Here is a 12,567-nt window from a genome sequence, read left to right on the forward strand (position 1 = left end):
CAACACTGCATCATAAAAGATGGGATTCATTGCTAATCCAAAAATGTACTTTCATCAGAGGTTTCAATCCCTGTCCGTACCAAGTCTTCATTTATACTGTTTTAAAAAAAAGTTTAATTTCTTTATCTCTTTTTAATTTTATTTTGTTCCCGCCCAACTTAAGGCATAATGTAATTGTCAAAAAGCAAACAAACAGAAAAGCCAACCTAGTAGCCAAGATACACAGTTCAAAATTGCTGGCTTCTGACAGGAAGTGACCATACGATATAAGTGACATTTGATTAAAGCAGCTGGCTCCTTCCTTTTTTTTTTTACACTATCATAAAGTGCTGGCTGAGGTTCAAAGCCCTGGTGTTAGTGTTGTAGGAGATTTGGCTATGTGATAAAGGTATTTTACCTTCAGCGCTAGGTTTGGAATTAGTCGGCTTATAATGAGCAATGGTGCCGCGGTTTTAACCGTCGTGTTGAGTCAGCAGCATGAGGAAGGCAGCAGTGCTTTCATTCTAGTCATGTAGCTGGAGAAGGAAATGATTAGGCATCATATTCCTCATGGCTAATATCCTGTAAGGTTTTTCTAAAAATCATAAAATCAGAAGTTGAGACTTAGAAGAGACCTCAGAAATCTACTCGTGGAAAAGAGGGCGAAAACGTTGAAAGGGAAATGGAATAAGCCAAGCTATGGGGCCGGGTTCTTGTTAGTTCTCGGCAGGAAACACATGTTTATCTGGAAAAGATTTTGGATGGACAGGTTGTTTGTATAAGAGGTTTTTTTTTTTTTTTTTGGGGGGGAAGGGAGACCAACCTGAGCTTGGGGGGGGGGGGGGGGGGGGGGGAGGGGGGGTTGGTGGAGAGAGCAGTCCCTAAGATTCAAGTGAATGAGAAAATCACAGAGGTCATTTTCCAGGGAAATCTTGTTTTCACAGGGATGATATGCTAATGCTACTAGCTTACTTTTAAGTTAGGATGCATATTCATTTTTATAAGATACGATGACTAAATGGTAACTTTAGTATTACTTGCTATAAAAACAAATAGTAACTTTTTAAAATTATGGATGGCTTATATTCACGCTACAACCTGCACATGGATGTTTGAAGCAGCTTTTTTTGTTTAAAAGATTTTATTTAAGAGAGAGAGAGAGAAAGGACAAGCAGGGAGAGGGGCAGAGGGAGAAGCAGACTCGCTGCTGAGCAGGGAGCCTGAATGTGGGACTCAATCCCACATTCATGAGATCATGACCAGAGCCGACGGCAGACATTTAACCTACTGAGCCACCCAGGTGCCCTGGATGTTTGTAGCAGCTTTATTCATAATTGCCCAAACTTGGAAGCCACCAGGATGTCCTTCAGTAGATGGAGGGATAAATAAACTGTGGTCCATGCAGACAGTGGGCTCTAAATCAGTGCTAAAAAGAAATGAGCTATCACACCATTGAAAGATAGGGCAGAACCTTTAAATGAATGCCATTAAGTGAAAGAAGCAAATCTGAGAAGGCTATATACACTGTCTTATTCCAACTGTGTGACATTCTGGAAAAGGAAAGCCATAAACAAATTAAAAGACAATAAAAAGGTCAATGCTACCAGAGGTGGTGGCAGAAGGGGATGGAGAGACGAAATAGGAGAACACGGTCTTAGGACAGTGAAAATACTCTGTATGATATTATAATGGTGGATACATGTCATTATACATCTTTTTACACTCACAGAATGTACAACATCAAGTGTGAACCCTCAGGTAGACTGTGGACTCTGGGTGATTATGTGGTATCTCACTGAAAGAAGGGTACCGTCCCGGTGAGTGATGCTGATAATGGGGAAGGTGATGCTTGTGTTATCATCCAGGAGCATTTGGGAAACCTCTGGCCCTCCCCCTCAACTTTACCATAAACCTAAATCTACTCTAACCAACTGAAGTCTTCTGAAAAATAAGATATGGGAAGACGCTTTGGGTGAAAAGTAATTGGCACTTACTGTAGGTCTATATGGTGGATATATCTGGCATGTTCATCAAAATATTTACAGTGATTTTTTTTGTACAGTGAGATTTAAGATGACTTTTAAAAGAAGCTTTCTTCTTTATAGTTTTTGGTATCATTTGCATTTTCTAAAGTGATCGTTTATTATCGTTATAGACAACGACAGCAAAAGAGCAAAAAGACATCTCACATGTTGCTCTTAGCACATTACAGTTTTGTGATCTTCTTACATTAAGCTCAAAAGGTTCTTGGGAACAAGAGATACCATGGGTAAGACATTTGCTCCCAGTTACATTTAATAATGAAGGATAAAAGAAAAATTGCCAGATAATTGGGAAATGCTTACATTTTAAAGCACATATACCAAGATTCTTTCTCTGACTTAAGCTTAGAGTTGAAGGTAATGCCATTTTGAGGTATTTTCCAGATAGTCGGAGGACAGCACGAGGCCTAATGGGGACCTACCTCTATATAATCCAATCCAAATTTGACGAACCAGAAATACGTTTCCTCCTCATCCTGAAACCTGGTGGTGATGAACCACTCAGCAGTGTTTAACTTTGATTTTAAAAAACTAAAGAATGAAGAAGTGGCAGCTGGAAGTCTATTTATGGATGAAATTGGTGCAGATGGGGGGAATGAAATATTTGTAGAATCACAGCAATAGGGTAGAAATCCATACCATTTTAATAGAAAGGAATTATAGGATTCTTGCATTTGATAATAGGGAACAAGAGGGAATTTCTGTCATTAAATTATGTGTGCAGAAAGGAGTAGGCACAATAATAGTTGAAAAATATTATTATAGGAATTTTCTATTTATATTAAATTCCACAAAGAGTTTGAAGCACTTGTTAGGAGGTGTTTATGGTAGCAAACTATAAATAAGAAAGCAGGACCAGAGTAGGCATAAATTCATTCTATAGCAGACGTTGTGGATGTCCTCTCCACATTTCCTCTCAGGGCACAAAGAAAGGCTGGACATTTTAGAGAACTGATGCTCCGTACCCCTGAAGCAGCTATCAACCAATGACAAGTGGCAGCTGGAGGATAACTACCCCAGTTTTTCAGCCCCTTAAGGATATTCTATCAATTCCTTGAGATTGCTAAAAGAGCCCAGCGATGTTGGGTGTTGGATGTTGGGTCAGGGATGTTGGCCTTGGTATCTACTGAACAGTCTTAGTAGAGAAGCGTAGGATCTGCTGGCTTCTTGATGAAAGGAATCCTAATCCTCCAAGGTTGGAAACAGGGAGACCTGCCACCTGGGATATGTGGCTAGACTTTGTATCCCCAGGTCTTATGTCCTAGGATTCCACTTTCCCTGGCGATTCTCACTTTTCTCAAGGACCCTCTATCTACCATGGCAGCCTCTGAGGGTGGCTTCTCCACATTGACACACTGTCTAAGGCAGAGCTGAGGTCTGCCTGGACCATGTAAGCCAGGCTTAATGGTGGAAACTGAACGGTACACAGAAGCATATGCACTAGATGCTTTCCCTTGCAAGGGATGTTGAACACATCTTCTCTGTGCCTTCACAACCAGGCTTACTCTAGGCCTTCCTTAGTCTGCCTCTGCAGAACTCTGTGGACACCCTATTCCTAGGCCCTCAAGTCCAGACCCCGGAGAGTGAGGACCAAGGGGAATGACTGTCTCCCACCTAACTAAGGCCCCCCTGAGGGTCATTTTGCTGCCTGAAGATTTGACTTTCACTCAGATGTTGGATGGTGGGAACACTACCTTTTGGGGAAGAGTCACCCCCTTACCTTACTATGGTCCAGCTGGGAGAACTACTCTATCTTCTGTTCAAGAAATTTACATGGACTATAGCAGGGGAGCTGTCTCCCGACAGGATGTGACATGATCTCACCTGTATTTCATATGAATAACTGGATGGATTGCAGAGGGGAGCAACCTTATGCAGAGAGTCTAGCTCGGAAACTAGTACATAGTCTAGATGAGAGGAAGAAGGCGCAAGAACTATCCCCAGTGAGCATGGGAGGTTCAGATCTAGTCAGATCATAATAGGTTTAGTAGAACTTGACAGTTGATGGGTTGTGGGTGGAGAAGAAGGATCTGAAGACATCTTTAGTTTTTTTCTGGGTGACTCCAAGGATAGTAATACTATTATCTAAGAGAAAGGGTGGGTTGAAGAGGCAGGGAAGAGGACTCAGCCTACAAATGTCAATTTTAGGTAATTTGGGGATTACTTGGAGAGATGCTAAGAAGCTACCTAGAAATGTTTAGTATCTTTTTATATGTAGTTAGAAGCCAGGATTAGAGCTGTTATTTTGGGAGTCCTCAGTTTATGGGCAATTGTTAGAAATCAAGAGAACATAGGAGGTCTCTGAGGAGATGAGGGGAGCATCCAGAAAGACCAGAATGGTGTGCAAAGAGCATTGGGACACACATGAGTTTAAAGGTTGGGTGGAAGAGGAGAGCTGGTGAAGAGGACAAGAAAGAGAAGCTGGAGAGTAAGAGGAGCCAGGCACTGGAGCTGAAGTACTTTTCTCCAAGCGCTGGGACGGGAAGACTTTGCACAGTACTCGTGCATAACAGAGGGGAAGATGGGGAAGGAATGATGGGAGGCAGCACTCTCCCCTCCCAACAGTGGCATGAAAGGCCTTCCCCGTTGCTCTCGATGGAGCTTTGGTTACATCCAGGAGCTCTGTTCTGATCACCTTTCTGCTCACAGAGGAGGCTAGAGTGATGGGTAAGGATGGGGTCAGCATTCACAGTGCTATGAGGGCCACCCATGGGAGTCAGTCTAGTAAGTGACTTTTCTCTCCCCCCTTTGCCAACGATAGCTGTCCACGTGATGCATGATGGAAGGTGTTTATGCACAGAGCTTGCTCGGAGGGAGCCAAACCCCTGAGAAACACCTGTCAGGTCTCCTAATGCGTTGAGTCTAATCACTTTATCTGAATTTGGAAATAACTATGAGTCATGTGGTATGCACTTTTAAAAAACAGAAGATTCTGTACTGCTTAGTGTTACTTGGGGGGCTTTAGCGTGCGATTTTAAAATATAAACACCCTTTTTTTGTAGCCTTTGTCATTGGTGCTGGCCTAAAGTCCCGGAACCTTCTCTCCATTCTTCGTATCAAATTCTTGTTCCTCTTTTCCAAACAACTGCTAAGCTCAGTGCACTTATAAAGTCATTCTTAGTTAATCAGAGGACTAGATACACAACTCCAGTGATTCTCTCTTCACTCAGCACCCACTAAATGCTCTAACCCACTGGAGGTGTGTGCTTATTGTAGAGACTCATTTAAGATAGGTATTTGCCTAGTCCGTGTCCTAATCTGTTTATATCATTATTGTCTCAGACAGGAATCATCTAATGTTAAATTTTTATGCATCGTTCTTTGTGCACACAATTTTGTGATCAGATGGTTGCTTATTCAGTGTGTTTAATGATATTAAGTAAGATTCTCCCACGACCTTATCCTGTTACCTTTCAGGGATATATTTTGGAGAGCTAAACAACATAATACTTTCTGGTTTTTTCTTGACTAGTAACTTCTTTACCTCTAAGGTCTTCCTGTTTGTTTTTCTTCAAGTTATCCCCTCCCACACATACAAATGATAAAACAAATATCTCAGGAAGAAGGAAAAAAGGATGTTGGATAGCATTGCTCCATAGTTCAACAATACTAAACAGAGTCTGGCGACCCCACTTCTATCAGTAGCTGCTTGACCTCGCTTAACCTTCCTGTTAGCTTCTGTTTCCTCACCAGAAAATGTATTACTTTCCAGGGATTCCAGGAGACCTGATGTTAATAAAGGACACAGCCCAGTGTCGTGTTATCCATAAAGCTGAGGGATAAAACAAAGAGCAGAGGATTTCTAGTAGTAGTTCTGGCTCTAGCTAGCTAGATCAACCTTGGGTGCCATGTTTAAGGTAATGGTTTCCTAAGTGTTGATTTCTAGGCAATTCGGTGACTGAATTAAATCCTTTCTGTTCTTTGGTCTCTATGGGAGTGTGAAGTAAGAGTTTTAACAATTATGTAACCCTTACTGACTCAGGGAGTCATCAGAGTGGTCCTTTGAAGAAGGTTCTCTTGTGCTTCCTGTTCTGCAAATGAGGAAACTGAGGCAGAGGAGAATAAGCAGTTTGCCCCAGCTCAGCTTGGAAGGGAGGAATCACGATTCCTGCCCAGGCTTCAGGTCCAGCACCCTCAACCACCACACACTCCCAGCCTGTTGTGTGGAAAGGCCGCACAACTTCCTCAGCTTGGCCCCTTAACGACAAGCCACGGACCTTTGTAAACCACAGTGCCCTTGCTTGTTAAGTGAATTCAACTTTACAAAGTTGAATTGTATTTTTACACTGAATCAAGTTACTTCTTTTTTTTTTTTTTTAAAGATTTTATTTATTTATTTGACAGATCACAAGTAGGCAGAGAGGCAGGCAGAGAGAGGAAGGGAAGCAGGCTCCCTGCTGAGCAGAGAGCTCGATGCGGGGCTCGATCCCAGGACCCTGGGATCATGACCTGAGCCGAAGGCAGAGGCTTTAACCCACTGAGCCACCCAGGCACCCCCAAGTTACTTCTTTTATGCATGTTTTATTCTGGAAATACTTATTTAATTCTGACAGTTTAAAGGTGCCATGCCATAGACTTTCAGTCTCTGATTGAATTTGTTTACAGTCATTTGAAAATTAGGAGACGTGATCTCTGCTTCCAGAAGTACTTTCAAATAACAGAATTCTGCCCCTGGAATAGAAAGTTTTAGCTTCAGGTAGATAGAGCAAAAGGCTAAAAAGGATGAAACCTTTACTCTTTTTGAGATAAGGCAGCTTTACTCAGACTTCAGAGAGATGCCCCTCCCCCATGAGGCCTCAGGTTAGCAACACGTTTCCGTCCAGCAAGACTTTTTGCCATGAAAACTACCCCTGGAGTGGTTTGGTGGCTTCTAGTTACTTGTGCCTTCTGAAGTTCTAAAGAGTGCGTGGGATGACAGTCAGATTTTATGAGATAGAATTTTATTTCAGAAGAGTTATCTTTGTTGTATTTGACCTAATTATTCCCCACCCCATGGATGGAACGGCTTGTCAAAACTGACTCGGGGTGAAACAGATCAGGGCTCCAGGCCTGCCCACTTCTGAGCCTGGAATGTGAATTGCCCTGGTGGGCACGGAGCCAGCTTCCTATTTACTTAGAGGCATGAGCACCTTAGGAGCAAAACAGAAGTTGTGATGCAAGTTTTGGTTGCAGAGCACGTTCAGTTTGCCTAACGCGTTCAGAAAAACCCCATGTGATCTGGAAAATTTCTCCAAGCCTGGGTTGGTTTAAGGCACAAAAGGATTAAATAGCTTATTTTATTTTATTTTATTTTTGTTCTTCTGACTCAGTCCTAAGGCAACAGGGGGCGGTGCAAACAGTGAGGAAGCCCCCCGTGCCCTCTGATGGTAAAGTGGGGGTCCAGTCTGTGCCTGGGCAGAGTGCCTTCTGAGAACTCCTTCTTCCCGTCCAGGGCATCCATCAAGAGAAGGTGACAGTGAAAGTCCTTTGAAGCCATGGGCAGCCCCCATCCATCCCTGTTTTCTTTTTCTTTTTCTTTTTAAGATTTTATTTATTTGACAGAGAGATACACAGTGAAAGAAGGAACACAAGGAGGGAGTGGGAGAGGGAGAAGCAGGCTTCCAGCCGAGCAGGGAGCCCTATCTGGGGCTCGATCCCAGAACCCTGGGATCATGACCAGAGCCCAAGGCAGAAGCTTAAGGACTGAGCCACCCAGGCACCCCCACCCCCATTTTCTTAACCAAACATCTTTCGAATTCTCAGGGGTGCATGAGTGTGTTTTTGTGGTTTGAAACAAAGAGGCACCCAGGCAAAAGAAGACAGAAGAGGGAGGAGTGAAGCTTTATTAAAATGAGCACATGGGTGGTGCTTCTGAGACATCTGGGATATGTGCTGTGGGATAAAGAAAAGATTGAGGCTGGGAAGAAGGGGAAGGGCCTTTCACCCTGATTCAGGATTTGGGGGGACACCGTTGAGGCTCTGAGGCAGATGGGATAAATCTAAGGTAACTAGTTGGGTGGGGGAAGGGGGATGGTGGGGGGAAGGAGGACAGGGCATTCCAGAAGGGGTAGAAGGCAGGAGCGAAGGCATTAAGGGATGACCAACATGGTGGGTGGCTATAAGAGTTTCTTCCTAAGTCCTACAGGCTAGAAGGAATCACCTGAAAATTCAGAGGTCCTGTTATTACTATGGCAATAGCTGTCAGGGAGGCTGGGGGAAAGGGATTCAATTCAAGAAATACTAAAAATACAAGCGAACTGACCTTTTAACCACTCTTCATGGTATTAAGGGATTAAAGAAGTAAATTCTTGATAATTAGACCCCTGGGGAGAATTTAATTTGCATCGAGGTGTGATAAGTGTTTAGAAATTCAATGCATGTTTTGCCTTCGCAAGTATTGAGCTGGTTCTCAGGCTGGTAGAGCATATGTTAGATACAGTGTGGTCATTGGGCCAAATTTTATCATCTGCCCAGCAAAGGAGAATTAAAATCTGGTCTTTTTGTCATTCCTAAAAGGCTTCTGGAAATACGGCAGGAGAGAGCTATATAATGGAGTGACTTCTGTTCATCTGTGATCCTTATCCAGAATTTTAAGAAACTTGGCCGTATTGATTATGACACGATACCCATAGGGCTGAGGACAGGAATATAGTTATTTTCTTGAGACAGATGGGAAACCTGAGAATGAAAATAATTAGGCTGCTTGCCAAAAGTTTTACACACACACACACACACACACACACACACACACACACTATGAAGCAGGTACTATTTTAACTATGCCAGAGCCTCTGAAAGCATCAGTGTCTTAACCAAATTCATTTTCTCTATTTTTGCATTTCATTCCTTGAAATTTCTTATGTAAACCCTGGTTTTTACTGTTAAATAGAAAATAGTAATTGATATCTCTATGGCATACATTCTTTCTCGTGTTTTTATGGAAAAAACAATCATAGACGTTGAATTGCTGAATGAAAGGAAATGTATATTTACAACTTTGACAGGTGTTTGACAGATACCTTTCTCCAAAAACAATATTCCTACATGTGTTGCATGCTACCCTGGGCCTAACTCCATGCTGAACACTTTGATTGCATTACCTCCTTGGAAGGTCCCTGGAAAAACGGTATGAGGACAGCACTACCCGGTTTATGGATGGGAACACTGAGGCTTGTGTGGTAAACACAGCCAGAAGAGCCAGGACTGGAGCCCAGTTACACTCCTACCAGCAGAGAGTAGAGGTGCCCCATTCCCTTGTAAGCATAGGCACATTAGCAATCCTTATAAATATTTGCCAGTTTAAGTAAAATGTCTTTGACCTCCTGTTTCTTACATGCCCATCTAGGATAGGATCGGACATCTGGTGTGTTTATTGTCTGTCTGCATTTATAGTTTTATAAATTGCCTCTTTGCCTCCTCTGTCCCATTTTTACTAGACTGTTCATCCCTTTTTATTATTAATTTCTACATATTATAAATAGTAACCCTTTGTCATGTGTTGCAAGTCCTTTTTCTCCCAGTTTGTTTTGTTCAGCTTTCTGTTTTGTGTCTTTTACCAAATAGAACTTTAAAGTTCTTAAATTACAAATCTGAGTCTCTTATGGCTTAAGAGTGTTGTTACTCTTATCCCATCCTAGGAGTATATATTTTTTCATAACTTCCTCCTTAACATTTACCTGAGATTATTTTGGTGTCAGGAATGAGGTAAAGTTATTTTCTAAAAGGCTAACTATTGTCTAAACACTGTTTATTAATAATCTATCATTTACCACTTATTTGAGCTATGTTCTAAGCAAAATTGATTTCTGGTTTTGGATTCTTCTTGAGTTGGTAGCATGCTGTTTTAGTCACTGTAACTTAATGTTTTATTGTGTAGAACAAGTCTTCCTTCCTTCAGTAGAATTTTTGGACAGTTTTTAAGTATTTATTTTTAATTATATGCCAAATTAACTTTTTTTAAAAAAGATTTTATTTATGTATTTGACAGAGAGAGAGGTCACAAGTAGGGAGACAGACACAGAGAGGGGAAGCAGGCTCCCTGCTGAGCAGAGAACCCGATGTGGGCCTTGATCCAAGGACTCTGAGATCATGACCTGAGCCAATGGCAGAGGCTTAAACCACTGAGACACCCAGGTGCCCAATATGCCAAATTAACTTTTAAAAAGTTGTCAAATTTAAAGACTTCCTTTGGGGATGTTTATTGGGATTTTGTTGAATTTAGTTTAGAAAGAATTGACAGCTTAATACTATTAAGTCTTTCTATTTAGGAAGTTCGTTTTTACATATCTTTTCATCTTCTTCAGTTGGGGTTTATAGTTTTCTTCATATAAGTCTTAACCTTCCTCTGATAAATTATTCCTAGTTTGGGTTTTGTAGCTTTATGAATGGGGTTATGTTTTTGTTATATATTCTAAATGGTTCTTTTGATATATTAAAGATCTGTTAACTTTTAATGATTTACCATTGTCCATCTTACTGAACTCTGTTTTAGTAGATTGGGCTAACTTCTCCTGAGTTTTCTAGTCATGTATTAAACATCTCCAAATCATGGCATCATTGCCTCCTTCTCCCCCCACTCCATAGCTTTATCTTTTATTTTCTTTTCATCTCTAAAAGCTTTGGCAAGTACTTTCAGAATAATAGTAAGCAATTGATAATTGGTCTTATTTGTTTTTAACTCTTATGGGATTTTTTAAAATTTATTTACCATTTATTTTTTGACCTGTGAGCATAATGTTTTAGTCATGTTAAGGAGACAATCGTCTACTCTTTCCAAAAAGTTTTTTATTGGATTACAAGTTAAACTTTATCTAATGCCTTTTAAACATATATTGAAGTGATCATATTTACTTTCTTTTACCTGTTAGTAGAATAAAATATAATAGGTTTTCTCATAATGCACTCATTGTTGTGCTCCTGGGAAAATTGCCCCTTGCTCAGAGTGGGTTTTTCTTTTAAGATAATGCTGAATAGTGTCAGGTTACCTGGGCGGCTCAGTCGGGTAAGCATCTCACTGGATTTTGGCTTAGGTCCTGATCTCAGGGTTATGAGATTGAGCCCTGCATCTGGTTCCGTTCTGGGTGTGGAGCCTGCTTAGGATTTTCTCTCCCTCTCCTTCTGTCCCTCCCTGCCCCAGCTTTAAAAAAAAAAAAAAAAAGTAATGCTGAGTAGTATAGAATTTCCTGGTTATCTGAGTGTCATTACTACTGAGAAAAATTCACATTAAATGAATTATTCAAAATGAGGACTAAATTTTGTTACTGTTCAAAAGTGGGAGAAGGAGTTTGACAAAGCTAAAATTATGAAAAACTTTACTGAATGCATTTTGTTGATTTATCACAGGCACTAATTTTTAGAATATAGTAACTTTTCAGATGAAATTCTATGGCAGAATACTACACATTTTATTTTTTATTATTATAGTGCAGTTTTAAATAGGCTATATTTCGCAACAGTTTGAGACTTCCTCAGTTTCTCAAGGGCCTCTCCCAGTATGTTACTATTCAAGTGATTGTCTCTTAAAATGACCATCATGTTGTTTTCTATATCAAACTTCTTCTATTCACCTATGAACAGATCTAACTCTACTAGAGTCTTATCTACCATTGCCTTAAGGTTTGACTCTTGCCATTCACAAACATCACTTTCCATAGACTGCATGAAATTCTTCAACTTTTACAAGATTTTCAATTTTGCTTTGCAGTTAGTTTTTATTACTTATTAAGATGTTCCCCATCCATAACACCACATTCAAGAAGCCAAGAAGTCAATGTAGTGGGCAAGAGTAGACACTTATTAAGTGGGAAGGATTATTTGTGTTGGGGATGAATTGTAAAAGAACGGGAGAGCAAAGACCCCATAACCTGACAACCACTGATGTTTTCTAATATTGCTTTCCTATTCGCTTTGTAAGTATACGAACTTCAATAAGGAAAATCCCTGCATCAGTATTCATGAGTGAGCTGGATATGGAAGCAGAGGGGTACTTGTCCTGAAGTCCATAATTAGAAGTTAGGTGGTCCAGAAATTTGATGAAAGAAAATATTTTCACTAAGCTGTAACGCAGATGTAGCATTTTCTTCCATTGTTAACTAACCCACGGCAGTATTAGCGGTAATTATGTTTGTTGTCACCATAGAAATCCTGGGTGTTTTCATACTGTATTATAGATTTTACAGATTTTTAAAAATTTTTTAATGGTTATTTTAAAATGCAACTCCTACTTCACTACTATTAAATGTAACTGCTGCTAATCATGACTTCAAAATTATTAGAGTGATCAGGTATAACACTAAGTAATTTCTTAAAAATACATATGTATTTCTCACTTTAAATTTAATATTTTGATACTTGATTTCCTTTGTAATCATACACACACACACACACACACACACACACACATACATATAAGATTAAAAGATTTACTCTAAGAAGGGATCCATAAATTTCACTAGACTAAGGAGTCCATGACATGAAAAATGATCACAAACCCCTGGTTTCTTTTTTCTGATATATCTTTGGATAAATCTGTTCTGTCTTTTAGTCCTAGGATTGTATCACATAGTTC

At 40.4% G+C, this 12,567-nt stretch overlaps 1 protein-coding gene across 1 annotated transcript in view; it reads left to right on the forward strand.

Annotated features, from left to right (window-relative positions):
- LOC111160069 (protein kinase C eta) overlaps window positions 1-12,567 on the forward strand; it is a 227,517-nt gene that overhangs the window by 105,576 nt on the left and 109,374 nt on the right. The gene's annotated exons all lie outside the window — the stretch shown is intronic.

This window comes from Enhydra lutris, unplaced genomic scaffold (genome assembly GCF_002288905.1).
Source record: "Enhydra lutris kenyoni isolate GAN:26980312 unplaced genomic scaffold, ASM228890v2 scaffoldscaffold4, whole genome shotgun sequence".
In the NCBI taxonomy this organism is placed as follows: Eukaryota; Metazoa; Chordata; class Mammalia; order Carnivora; family Mustelidae; genus Enhydra; species Enhydra lutris.